The sequence below is a fragment of the Elephas maximus genome, chromosome 16 (genome assembly GCF_024166365.1).
Source record: "Elephas maximus indicus isolate mEleMax1 chromosome 16, mEleMax1 primary haplotype, whole genome shotgun sequence".
In the NCBI taxonomy this organism is placed as follows: domain Eukaryota; kingdom Metazoa; phylum Chordata; class Mammalia; order Proboscidea; family Elephantidae; genus Elephas; species Elephas maximus.
In genome coordinates this window covers 17,345,131-17,358,303 of record NC_064834.1, presented here as the reverse complement: position 1 = coordinate 17,358,303, position 13,173 = coordinate 17,345,131, and the positions used below count along the sequence as shown (strand labels likewise).

Below are 13,173 nucleotides of genomic sequence, written 5' to 3'. Positions count from 1 at the left end.
GTGCTGCAGTGAGCATGGGTGTGCATATGTCTGTTTATGTCAAAGCTCTTATTTCTTCAGGGTATATACCAAGGAGGGGTCTCATTGCTTTTAAAACATTCCAGTAGAATAGCAAAACACAAAAGTACAATCTACATTAAAATATAACAGATGTTAACAAATGATGAATCTGGACTATGGATATGTAGGTTGGGCTACTCTTTCAACTTTTCTGTAGAATTTTTCATGGTATGAAGTTGAGGAAAAAAAGTCCATGTAAAAAAGCTCTTGGAAACAGTTTAGTAGTTTCTCAAAAAGCTAAACATGGAGTTATCACGTGACCATACTCCACTCCTAGGAGTATACCCAAGAGAAATGAAAATGAACATCCCTGCAAAAACTTGTACATGAATTTTCGTACCATTATTCTTAACAGCCATAAAATGGAAACAATCCAAGTGTCCATGAACTGATGAATGGACAAACAAAATGTGGTACATCCATACAATGGAATATTATTCAGCAGTAAAAAGAATGAAGTACTGATACATGTTACAACATGGATGAACCTTGAAAACATCATGCCAGGTGAAAGAAGCCAGATATAAAAGGCCGTGTATTGCATGATCCCATTTATGTATGTCCAGAATAGCAAATCCATGGAGACAGAAGGTGGATTACTGGGTGCCAGGGGTTGGGGAGCGGGGGGGATCGGGAGTGACTGCTAATGGGTATAGTGTTTCTTTTGGGGCGATGCAAACGTTCTGGTATTAGTGGTGATGTTGCACACCTTTGTGAAAATACTAAAAACCACTGAATTGTATACTTTTTAAAAATTTATTTTGTTGTTGAGAATATATACATTAAAACATACACCAATTCAACTGTTTCTACCTGCACAATTCAGTGATATTGATTATATTCTTCGAGTTATGCAACACCTCTCTCCATCCTTTTCTGAGTTGTTCCTCCCCATTAACATACACTCACTGTCCCTTAAGGTTCTTATCTGATCTTTTGAGTGGCTGTTGTCAGTTTGATCCCATACAGATAGTTCTTAAAAGAGCATAATGCTCGAGGCAGACCTTTTTTACTAGTTAAGCTAAACTTTTGTTCAGTTTTAAGATGTCTTCAGCGGATATTTTTGGTTTAAGGTTTGAAGATTATCTCAGGACAATACTTTCAGGGATTCATCCAGCCTCCATGGATCCAGGAAGTCTGGAGTCCACGAGAATTTAAAATTCTGTTTTGCGTTTTCCCCCTTTTGATCAGGATTCTTCTATGGAATCTTCGACCACAATGTTCAGTCATAGTAGCTGGGCTCCATCCGGTTCTTCTGGTCTCACAGCAAAAGAGGCAGCTGTTCATGGAAGTGATTAGCCACACATTCCGTAGTCTCCTCCTGTACCTGATTCTTCTTCTTCTTCAGGTGAATAGAGACCAACTGTCATGCCTTGTATGACCTCTTGCAAGTTTTTAAGACCTTGGGCCAGTTAGGCCAGTTAACTGAGATGTCCCATGAAATCATGACCCTAAAACTCCAAACCAAGGAATCAAATCCCATGAGGTGTTTGGTTGTACATAAGCAGCCTCAGCAGCCACTCTGTGTTTTTTTGGTCGTTGTTGTAAATATATCTACCACACAACTTTTGCCAGTTCAACTTTTTACAGGAGTACAACTATTGAGAGCAATTATGAATTGTATACTTTAGGTGGGAGAATTTTATTGTATGTGAATTATATCTCAGTTAAAAAAATGCTCACAGCAAATCCGGAAGGTGACACCCCTGCATAGAGTCATACTTCCAGCTCTTGAAGACCCAGAGCCCTGTGTCACCTCTTAGGGCTCTGGAGACTTCCTGGGTGAGTGGGGATGCTGGGCCTCAGCCCCATAGTCCATGCTCGGGGGCGATAGGTGGCAGCGTAGGAACCGAATGGGCTAATAGCTGTCGTTGTATCTCCCTGCCTTGGCCCGTTTGGCCCTTTCTGGTTTCTAAATAAGAGATGCTTGTTGTAGAACCTGTAAGTCCCTGGGTGGTGCAAATGGTTAACGTGCTTGGCTCACCAAAAGCTAGAGGTTTGAGGCCACCCAGAAGTGCCTCAGAAGAAAGATTTTTCAGTCTACTTCTGAAAAATCAGCCATTAAAAACCCTATGGCTCTTTTTGCCCCATCTACTGTGAGAATAAAGACCATTCTCAGTGACCAGACTGTCAACATTCCAGAAAATGTTGACACCCTGAAGGGATGCACGGTTTTGTGAAGGGCCCCAGGGGAGCTGTGCGGAGGGACTTTAGTCAAATCATAGTAGAACTCAGTCTCTTCGGAAAGAAAATGAAGAGGCTACGCGTTGACAAATGGTGGGGAAATAGAAGGAACTGGCTACAGTGTGTACAATCTGTAGTCATGTACAGAACACCATCAAGGGTGTTACACTGGGCTTCCAGTACAAGGTGAGGTCCGTGTATGCTGATTTCCCCATCGACATCATTAGTCAGGGAAGCGGGTCTCTTGTTAAAATCCGAAACTTCTTGGGTGAAAAATACTTCCGCAGGGTTCAGTTGAGGCCAGGTGTTGCTTGTTCAGTGTCTCAAGCTCAGAAAGCTGAGTTAATTCTTGAAGAAAAGACATTGAACTTATATTAAATTCAGCTGCTTTAATTCAGCAAGCCATGACAGTAAAAAACAAGGATATCTGAAAATTTTTGGATCATGTCTATGTCTTTGAAAAAGGAACCGTTCAATAGGCTGATGAATAAGATCTAAGAGTTGTCCAGCTACGGAAACAAGGCTGGATGATTCCTAAGACTTATGGGTGATATTTTTAAGATGCAGTAAAATTCATCTATTCAAAAAGAAAGCCCTGTGGAGCACAGTTCCACTCTGACACACGTGAGGTTGCCATGAATCAGGATCGACTCCATGACAACTGGTTTGGCTTTGGTTTTATTGCTCCCTCTGTTTCCCCACCTGGGAAGTGGGTTGGTGAGCCTGGGCTCTATGGGCAGATAAGTCTGTAGCAGGTCTCAGATGTGCTGTGCTGACTTCCCCTCTGGGTCCTCTTTTTCCCTGTCTGTGATGTTGCTTTTCACAAGGACCCACATTCGGGCCTCAGGGCCAGTTCCTCCTCCTCCTGAGATTGCAGCAGGGGCCGAGACGCAGCCCCCAGCCTGACAGTGCCCTCCTGTCTGCCTATGTAATCCTTACTGCAGACTTGCTTCCTTCAGCTGCCCCATCTCGGTTAGTGGCTAAGCCACAGTCACTTCCTCCGCCCTGTACCTCTGACTCCAGGAACAGCCGTGTTAAACCTCCTGGGTCTGAGTGTTGTAACCCTTTTAGGAAGTTCCTCTTGTTAACCTAGTATTTATGAGATTACTGGCATTGGTACACAAATGAAAGGAGCCCTCGTGGTGCAGCGGTTAAGTGCTCAGCTGCTAACGGAAAGGTCAACAGCTGCTCTGCGGGAGAAAAATGTGGCAGTCTGCCTCAGTAAAGATTACAGCCTTGGAAACCCTGTGGGCAGTTCTCCTCTGTCCGGCAGGGTCTTTGTGAATTGGAATCCACTCAACGGCAGTGAGTTTGGTTTGGTTTTTTGGTATAGAAATGATGGTAATGGCCCCCTCCCTGCATTTGCTGAGCACGTACTCAGTGCTAGGTGCTGTGCTCAGCAGGTTAGATGGAGTTCTCAGACCTCACAGCAGCTAGAGGAGGAGGAGCTGGCATCCCCCCCATTTTACAGACAAGAAGTAGGGAGTTTTCATATGGACAGAAATGAAAATGATGAATAACGTCGCATACCAGTGAGGATGTGGGGAAACGGGCACTCTTAATAAGCAACGTTGCAACCTATTGGAAAAATAATATGGCCATTAAAACTCCTTAAATGCACGTACTGTTTTATCTAAGCATTCCAACTTTTGGTAACCTGTCCTAACGAAGTAAAACCTTCAGCACCTAAGGGTGTTTGCACAAGGATTTTGTGGCAGCTTTGTGGCCGAGCCGCTGGAAACCACAGTCTCTTTTCATTTCCGTGTTCTTTCCCACCTCAGGGCACTTGCACGTGCTGCCTTCCTGCCTGCTCGGCCGCGTCTTCCTGTTCTTCAGAAATAGCCCTTCAGTTGAGTATCACATCTCAAACATGCCCTTTTCCTACCTTTCTGGTTTGCATGGCAGCCCTTTGTCAGCTGGCTTCATAGCCCACACCACAGTGTATACAGCGTATCATTATTATATTTCTTTGTTGCCTCCGCCTCTTTCTCTCTCTTGCTAGAATTTCTGCTCCAGGAGGAACAAGGGGCATGCATGTCTGGTTGACTTGTTTGATACTTAGTAGCTCTTCATTGAAGGCATCGACCCATTGCCTTCAAGTCTGCCACTCATAGCAACCCTACGGGGCAGAGTAGAACTGCTCCATAGGGTTTCCAAGGCAGTATAGTCTTTACAAAAGCAGACCGTCACTTCTTTCTCCTGTGGAGCCTCCAGTGGGTTCGAACCGCTGAGTGGTTCGGTTAGCAGCTGAGTGCTTTAGCACACTGCGCTCCCAGGCCTCCATTGAATACCTAGTGACACAATAAAATGGCATATGCCGTCATTCAATAGACAGCGTCAGAGTTACACTTACTGACTGAGGGGATGTTTGTGTTGTTTTGTTAAGGGGTAAGAGAGCTTGCTGTAGAGGGATGCTGTAAGGGGTGGGCTTGGAGGGAGATGGGGAGGGTATAAACTTTTTCTTTGTACATCTTTTGTTTGTCCTGTGAAAGTAACTGTAAATTACATTTGTAATGAAAAAAAATTTGGTAAACAAAAATCAAAAACGGGAAAAAATTTAGTCAGAGGGAGCGTCAAGATTTGCATACTGTGATGGAAAAATTTGGAAAGTTAGTGGTGATGGATGCTTAACAGGGTGAACCTAATTAACGTCACTGAATTCTACATGTTAAAAATGCTCAAATGGCACGTTTTCTTATGTATATGCTTACCACAATACACAATAAAAGATTTGAACCCTGATCCTTCTGACTGCCAGACCCTGTTCTTACCCAGGACCTGACCCTCTCCACACATAGACTCTCTTATCACATTCCTGCAGTCCTGAGAGGAAGCCCGGCATTAGCTCCTTCTATTTTTTGTATAAATTGAGATATGATTTACATTCCATTAATCAGGGTATAGCTTTATGAATTGTTACAGATGTGTCACCTGTGAGGCCACTACCCGGATCAAGTTATACGACATTTATAGCCCCTGGAAAGCTCCCTCATGCCCGTTCCCAGTCAGTCACCCTCTCCCCGTCCCCCTAAATGACAGCTCTTCCGAGTTAACTTCAACAAGGGTTAGTCTTGCCTGTTCTTGAACTTTATATGAATGAAATCATTCTGTCTAGATGCCTCTGACGTCCTTGAGCATGAACTCTGAGATACATCCGTGTTGCTGCAGGTATCGGTAGTTTGTTCCTTTTTTGTAGCTGTGTAATATTCCACTGTATGGATTTATTACAATTACTTATTCTTTTTCTTGTAGATGGACTTTCACCTTGTATTTTGTTTGGGCGATTCTGAATAAAGTTGCTGTGAACATTCTGGCATGTCTTTTGATGGACGTAAACACTTATTTCTCTAGGATGTATGCCCTGGGTGAATTGCTGGGTGGTGGTTGTTAGGTGCTGTTGAGTCAATTTTCAACTCATAGTGACCCCATGTGACAGGGTAGAACTGCCACGTACGGTTTTCTGGGCTGTAATCTTTATGGGAGCAGATTGCCAGGTCTTTCTCCTGTGGAGCTGCTGGGTGGGTTTGAACTGCTAACCTTCTGGTTAGCAGCCAGTGCTTAACTGTTGTGCCAGCAGGGCTCCTTAATTTCTGGGTGAAGGGGTAGAGTCCATGTTTTATCAGAATGGTAACTGAGGAGGCTCCAGAGGGCCTGAGAGGGGAATTGACTTGCCGAGGGTCACCCAGTAACTCAGGCTGCACTCAGCCTATGTAACCCCCATCTGTCTCACCATCTGATGTTACCCACCTCCTACCCCCTGCTTCTTTTTACCCCAGCCTTGTGGGGAAGAGACTCAGCCTGGGTCAGGGCTGTGCCTCCAAAGGCCACATTTCCGGGTCTCCTTGCACTGGTATGCCCACCGAGCAGCTCTCTTCTCCTCCTTCCTCACTACCTCCTTCCCAGCCCCTGTCCTGAACCTGGTGGCCAGACTACACTTTGCCTTCCTTGGTGGTGGGTACAGGGAGAGATGAGGAAAGCATCACTGTTTTTTGGACATGGGTGCCCTGGGGTGGCCAGGCACAGGCTAGGATTGTCATAAGGGTGCTGCATGGGTGCTGTGGGCTTGGTGCAGTGTGTGCATGTATGTGTGTGTGTGCGCGTACATGTGTCAGACACAAATGGCACCCTGCGTACTTCATACTCATTGTGCTCCTGGTGAGTGCAGGAGTGTGCGAATGCCTTGCTCAGAGCCCTGCTGGGTACCGAGAGGAGCCTGGCTCAGGTACACACCTGGCTCAGGTGCACACCTGGCTCAGGTGCACACCTGGCTCAGGTGCACACCTGGCTCGGAGCCACCTCCTCTTGAAGCCCTCCCTGTCCCCTGAGGCAGCATTTTCATCTTCTCCTTCAGACCCCATTACAGGGTTCTCCTGACCATACCAGCTCCCTGGGTGTCGTTAGCTGTTTCCATGTCTGTCCCACTTGACCCTGAACTCTCCAAGGGTGAGCAAAGAAATGAATATTGGCATCAAAAAATTAAAAAAAAAAAATGAGCTCTTGTTATTATATCCTATATCAAAGGCACCTCAGATCTTCAGGACTGAGTGAGGGTATCAGCTTATGGTGGGAATGGGAATCAGGAATATTTCTTCACATTGCTGTGTGCTGGCCCTTCCCTGAGGTTGTCTCATTTACATCTCACCACACGCCTGTGAAGTAGGTACCAGTATTGTCCTATTTCACAGATAAGGAAACTGAGGCTCAGAGAAGTTCATTCACTTTGCTAAGGTCACCCAGTGAGTCCTTGGCCAGCCAGTATTGGACTCCAGGTCTGCCTGACTCCAGGCCTGTCCCAGCACCACACTCGGCCCAGGCTCGGGCCCTTCTTCCCTCAGTGCCAGGCTGAGAGCCATTTCCTCGAATCCTTCTTGTCACCTCTCCACAGCCCAAGTGCTAGCTGGCGCAGAGGAGGTGGTGGCAGTGGAGCCTCCTCCCCGGGCCAGGCCTTCTCCTACCTTGGCTGCTGCTAAAAGTCCCTTTATACAGCAGCCTCCCTGGGCCGGGCAGGGGTCCGTAGGGAAGTGGACCTCAGTGCCCCCGTGCAAGGCTGGCAGGGTGGCCTGCCCCAGGCAGCCACACGGCAGGATGTCCCTCTTGGCAGGACTTTTCCCTGAATAAACAGCTACCAGGAGTTTCAGGATTGAGAAGGTAGATAAACAGGAAGAGGGAGAAACTTCAAAATATTTTTCTTTCCCTCCTGAGCCCTGGTGTTTTCGCCCTGCTCTGACCCCAGCCTGAGGTTTGAGGCGATGGAACCCTTCCCCTGCCCGAGACTGCCCAGAGCCCTGCAAAGCCAAGGCTGGGCCTGGGTTTCAGGGTTTTAGGTTTGTTTTGAGGGATGGGTCCAAAAGGCCTGAATTTGAATCTTGGCTCCACCACTTCTTGCATGGACTGAGGCCACATCATTTAGCTTCTTTATGGGTCAGATGGCCATGATGTGTAGCCCGGGGGGTGTGAGGAGAAGTCTTAGCAGCAGTGAGTATTTATTAAGTGCTGACTATGTGCTGAGCACTGTTACCTTGGTGAACCCTCACAGCCCTCAGAGGTAGACATGATCACTATGTTCATTTGACAGACGTGGAAGCACAGAGAGGTAAAGTGTTTTGGTCAAGGGCACACAGGGTGTTGGGGCTGAGGCTGGAACTCAGGCAGTCTGTGCACTTAGTGCTCTGCAGTTGTATTGAAGTGGCACTTAGTACACCTTGGCACATGGGACTATTGGCTCTATGAATTCCTTTCTGTTTTCTTTTATATAGAAACCAAATCTAGTTTGGGAGGATGGGGTGGTGGGTGAGGCCTGTTAAAGTGTGGGCCCCAGTGCCCCCTGAGTAATACCCAGCTCTTGCTCAGGGGGTTTCCCACATGCCACCTCATCTATGCAGCCCTCTTAGGTTGATGCAGGGCATGGTCATGCCTCTCCTCTGTTGCATGAAGCAGCACATCACACCCTGTAGGCAACATCCCAACTTCTTGGCATAGTTCCTAGGGCACTCGGGGTTCAGCCAGACCCCACCCCATCCCTACCCTCTGTATGCTGGCCTTGTTGCTGAGGTTAGTTGTTGACTAGTTGGCTCCAACTCATGGTGACCCTATGCATAACAGAACAAAATGCTGCCTGGCCCTGTGTCATCTTCATGATTACTGGTATGTTTGAGTCCAGTTGGACAATATTCTGTTTTGACCCATAGGATTTTCATCAGCTAATTTTCAAAAGTAAATCACCAGACTTCTATTGCTAGTCCATCTTAGTCTGGAAGCTCCGCTGAAACCTTTTACTGTGGGTGACTGCTCATATTTCAAATACCGGTGGCATAGCTTCTAGCACCAGAGCAACACGCAAGCTACCATAGTGTGACAAACTGACAGATAAGTGGTGGACACTGGCCTTACAAGTGTCTCAATACATCCTAGCAGGCTTTGCACAGTTCTAAGCATTTCTCTTGCCTTCCTTCTGTGCAACATGCTGTTCTCTCTCTCTGTCTGTCAAATGTTGCTCACCCTTCAAGGCTCAGTTCAGTTGCCTCCTCTTTCAGGAAGCCTTTTCTGAGTTTCTGACCCTGAGTTAACATCTTCCTCCTCTGTGCCGCTCAGTGTGGTAGGGAAAGACTCTGGAGTCCCTGCCCTGCTGTGTGCTTGGGTAAGTCAGCCCCTCTGAGCCTCAGTTCCCTCATCTCTGGATTGGGAATAACAGGAGTGGGGGAGAAGAAAAATCTGTGTCTCTTGCCCTGGCCTGTGTGGAGTGACCAGGCCTGGTGAAAGGCAGCCCTCTCAGGATTTACACCCTTCCATGCCAGGGGCGGAAGTGAGAAGGACAGAGTGTGAAATGAAGTCACTTCCCTGCCGGGGCTCTGCCGTGTGCCTGGCCTTCTGCAGTAAATCCTGTTTCCTCTTAGCCTCCACATGCCCATGCTCTCCCGGCTCCCATGACCCCACAGGTCCCCAGGTGGGGGATCCCCATGGAATGAGGGCCTGCCCTTCATCTGTCCAGGTGATTTCCTGTCTGGATAAGTACCCACCTTTCCTGCCCTGCCTTCTACACGGGGGGTTGGTGAGAATGACGGGTGTGGGGTCTGGGGGCAGCATCTGAGGTCATGTCCAGTGCCTAGCCTGCTCTTTTTACTCCTGGGGACACTGAGGCCCAGGGAAGGGATGGGACTCTGAGAGATCAGGACTGGGAGTTAAGACTCTTAACCGTAGTCCATTTGTGGGGACTCTGTGGGCCCCGGGGCGATGGGAGGAAGGAAGTTGCTCATTCTTTTAACCTACTCAAGGCTACCCCATGTGTATCAGAGTAGAGCTGTGCTCCATAGGGTTTCCAATGGCTGATTTCTTGGTAGGTTGCCAGGCCTTTCTTCTGAGGTGCCTGGGTGGACTTGAATTTCCAAACTGTCAGCTAGCAGCCGGGCACATTAACCATTTGCAGCACCCCGGGACTCACGTGTATCCTCCTAGGCCTCCATTTCTTCTATGCGTAAGAGCTGCCCTCAGAACTGAGGTGGTCAGGCACCTGCTCAGGTCAGGCTTGGACACCTGTGACCCCATTTAACCCCCATCCACTACAAGGAAGTCTCAGAGGAAAGCGAAGCTCAGAGAGTTTAAGGAACTGGCCCAGGGCCTCTTGTGCGGGACAGCGCTGGCAGTCTACCCCAGGGCTTTGATGCCAGTTTCCTCGCTTTTTACCACAGAAAGGTGTTTGGCCTTTGGCCAGTGGCAACTCCCAGGGGCGTCCTCACTCCTCTGACCTTTTTCCTGTGGCATCGGGGTCTCTTTGGGGTGCAAAGTTGAGATGGAGCCATGATAGCTAGTATCATGGCTGTTCTCTGTGGTTCTTTTTTCCTACAATTTGTATATGTTCCTTGTAGAAAAATCAGGGAAGATATATGTATGCAGGACAATTAGAAAAATCACACGTGATTCCATGTTCCAGAGATAACAGTGGTGCACCATTAATGTTTTGAGATTTATCCTTCTAGACATTTTACCCCTGTGTGTGTGTTTGCATACAGGAATCCACCCCCTGCTTCTCCTTTATTAATGGAACAACACTCTAAAATACTGTTGTTTTTTTAAATTAAATATACAGTATGTATTTTTCCATGTGGTATAAATGGTTCGCTCACTCACCTGCTAACTGACAGGTTGAAGGTTTGAGTTCACCCAAACGTATCTCCGAAGAAAGGCCTGGCGATTTGCTTCTGAAAAATCAGCCATTGAAGGCGATTTGCTTCTGAAAAATCAGCCATTGAAAAGCTGTGGGAGCATATTTCTACCCTGACACATGTGGTCACCAGGAGTTGGAATTGACTTGATGGCAACTTCTATTTTTGGTTTAGTGTCTTAAAGATTATTTGAAATGTGGAATCTGAAACCACGTCAGTGAACTTCTTATACTTTGCTCCATGACGACTCATTGGACTGTGGTGCACTTTGAAGGGATCTTTTACCCAGGCATGATTTTGTAACCTGCATTGGTCATTTGGAAAATACTGGTCCACTGAGTTATGGACATCTTCCAAATGTGGACACCTTTCATGATACCAAAAATTTACCTATCTATGTCATCACTGATACCATCCGAAAAACCGTTACGTTTTGGGAAGCTGTCAGACTCACAGCGGTCAATACAAGTTTTCCAAAATTCTAACTTTCCCTTGAAAGCTCAAACTTTATCATTGACGGCACATACTGCCAGTTTTTTGCTTGACGTGACAGGCTTACTTTGTTCGTTTTGGAGAAATGCACGCCAGATAGCCAAGCCTGCATGACCGTAGCTGGTCTGACAGTTGTTCTTGCTGCGGACAAAGCGGCTGGTTCAGCTCACAGCGCAAACCACCACCAGTGCGTCTTCCTTGGGACGGCGACGTGCTTCGGCGAGCAGACCACATGCTCGGTGGGCGCTTCCTGTCTCAGCGCAGAGTATTAGATATTTATCAAATAGCATTAACATTAAGTTAATGTGATATTAATAGTATAGTTTAATATTGTGTTTAATGGTATATTAAATATAAATAGTAGATATTTCAGCACAGAACATTAAAAAGGTATGTACTTAAGCTGAGATTTAATGAATTTCCTAATTTTTACTGCTTCATCAGGACATTCCTAAGTGAAACTGGGGTGTGTTTGTGCTGGAAGTGTAAGTCTGTGAAGAATACAGTGACTAACAGCACTTTTGGGCCCTTGCTTTGGGCTAAGACTCCAGCAGGTTCACCCCCCATTGATTTTGCACCATCACCGAAAATGTCTTCACGGTGAAAAAGGAATCAATCATGTCCTAGTATTGTTTTGACCTCGTGGACCCCTGGGACGTGTTGGGGACCCCTAGGAGAGGGTCAGGAGGGCTTCCTGGAGGAGGAGATAGGAGTGAGCTAGGCAGAGGGGAGCAGAGGAGGGATGGCTGAGCCAAGTGGAAAGACGTGAAATGAGTGAATGTAAGGCTGGCGTGTGGTCCTTAAGCTTCATCTGTAGCATCTCTCCATTGCTGGAGGGAAAACTAGCTGATCGAGAGATGACCCAGCCTTGTTTTTTACGGGCTATCTTAAGGATTTTTGAAAGTAATTTGGACAATTTCTGCCTTATATAGACTAGAACACATCCTCTTCTCCCAGCCCAGTAACGTATACCCAGCCCAGTGCCGTCGAGTCGATTCCGACCCATAGCGTATAACTCTGTTTAATTATTATTGTTGTTAATGTATTTGGAAAGGCCCGTTAGTATTTTTTGCCAACACCTGCTGAGATATTGCCTGTTCCAGGGATTGTAAGCAGTTTAGTTTGGTTGGAATTTAGAGCACAAGGGCAGGAGTTGGGATACAAGAGGCTGGAGAGGGAGGCTAGGCCTGCTTAGGGGAACGTCATGGATTGCCACGTGGGTCTTCCTTGAGTTTAACTTAGTCTTTTATGCTGGACCCTGTCTCCTCTGCTTGGTGGGCTCCAAGCTGGAGAACTTACTTGGTTAGGGTCTTCCCTGGCCTTGGGAGGGTGTGCTCAGTGGAGCAGATGAGCAGGGAAATGGGGCAAGGGGCAAGAGACCCTGGTCCCAGCCATGCTGCCTGCCGGCTCTGTGAGTGTGGGCAAGTCTCTGGCCTACTCTGGACCTCAGTTTCCTCTTCTGTAAAATGAGAGGAACAGACAAGGGTCTCAAAGGCATCTTTTGGTTCTCTGACTCTCAGATTCACATTGGTGTCCAAGGAGGACTTAGATCCTGTACTGTGTGTGTATGCATGCTAGGAGTGGGGAGACAGGGCTGAGGGCAGGTGAGGGGCTGGTATGAACCCTTCCCCTGGGTACAGACCTGAGAGTTTTATGCCCCCGCCCCAGGCCCCACAGTGGGGGAACCCTACGGTGTGGTGACTTCCTCTGTGTTTGTTCAGCAGCTGGGGCAGATGTTTCCTGCAGCTGGCCACTCAGTCCCCTGCTGTCCCTCAGATGACCCTATTTTTAGCTCCATTGTTACCCGTCCTGGGGCTTCTGGCTGCCAGGGGTGTGGGGGAGGCTGTGGCCCTCAAAGAGAAGCTCTTCCCCTGGGTTGGGCCTGTTCTGGACCCCAGGGGAGGGGGAGGAGAGATTTCTTTGCTTTCTGTCAGGCCCCTGGTTTAAGCTTCCAGATGTCTTGTTGAAAAAACTGGGGGGTGGCTTCAGGCAGGGAATGGAAGTGTGATGGGAGGAGGATGCAGTAGCAAGAGACTGGGATGTGGAACCAGAGGCCTGGCTGTCCTTAGGTCATGTGGTGAACTCTCTGAGCCTCAGTGTTTTCATCTGCTAAATGGGAATAGCCTTCGCCTCTGCCTTCCTCATAGGGTTCTTCTGAAGCCCAGATGAAATAGTGAATGTGAAATTCATTCAGCAAAATGATGTTTGGAACCTACGACTGCCGTGGGTTCAACCCTTATAGGGGGGACTAAAGTGGACTGTGGGAAAAGGGGAGATG

At 47.5% G+C, this 13,173-nt stretch overlaps 1 protein-coding gene and 1 pseudogene across 7 annotated transcripts in view; both read left to right on the top strand.

Annotated features, from left to right (window-relative positions):
• PALD1 (phosphatase domain containing paladin 1) overlaps window positions 1–13,173 on the top strand; it is a 118,969-nt gene that overhangs the window by 42,096 nt on the left and 63,700 nt on the right. The gene's annotated exons all lie outside the window — the stretch shown is intronic.
• Window positions 740–2,735, top strand: LOC126059832 (60S ribosomal protein L9-like; annotated as a pseudogene).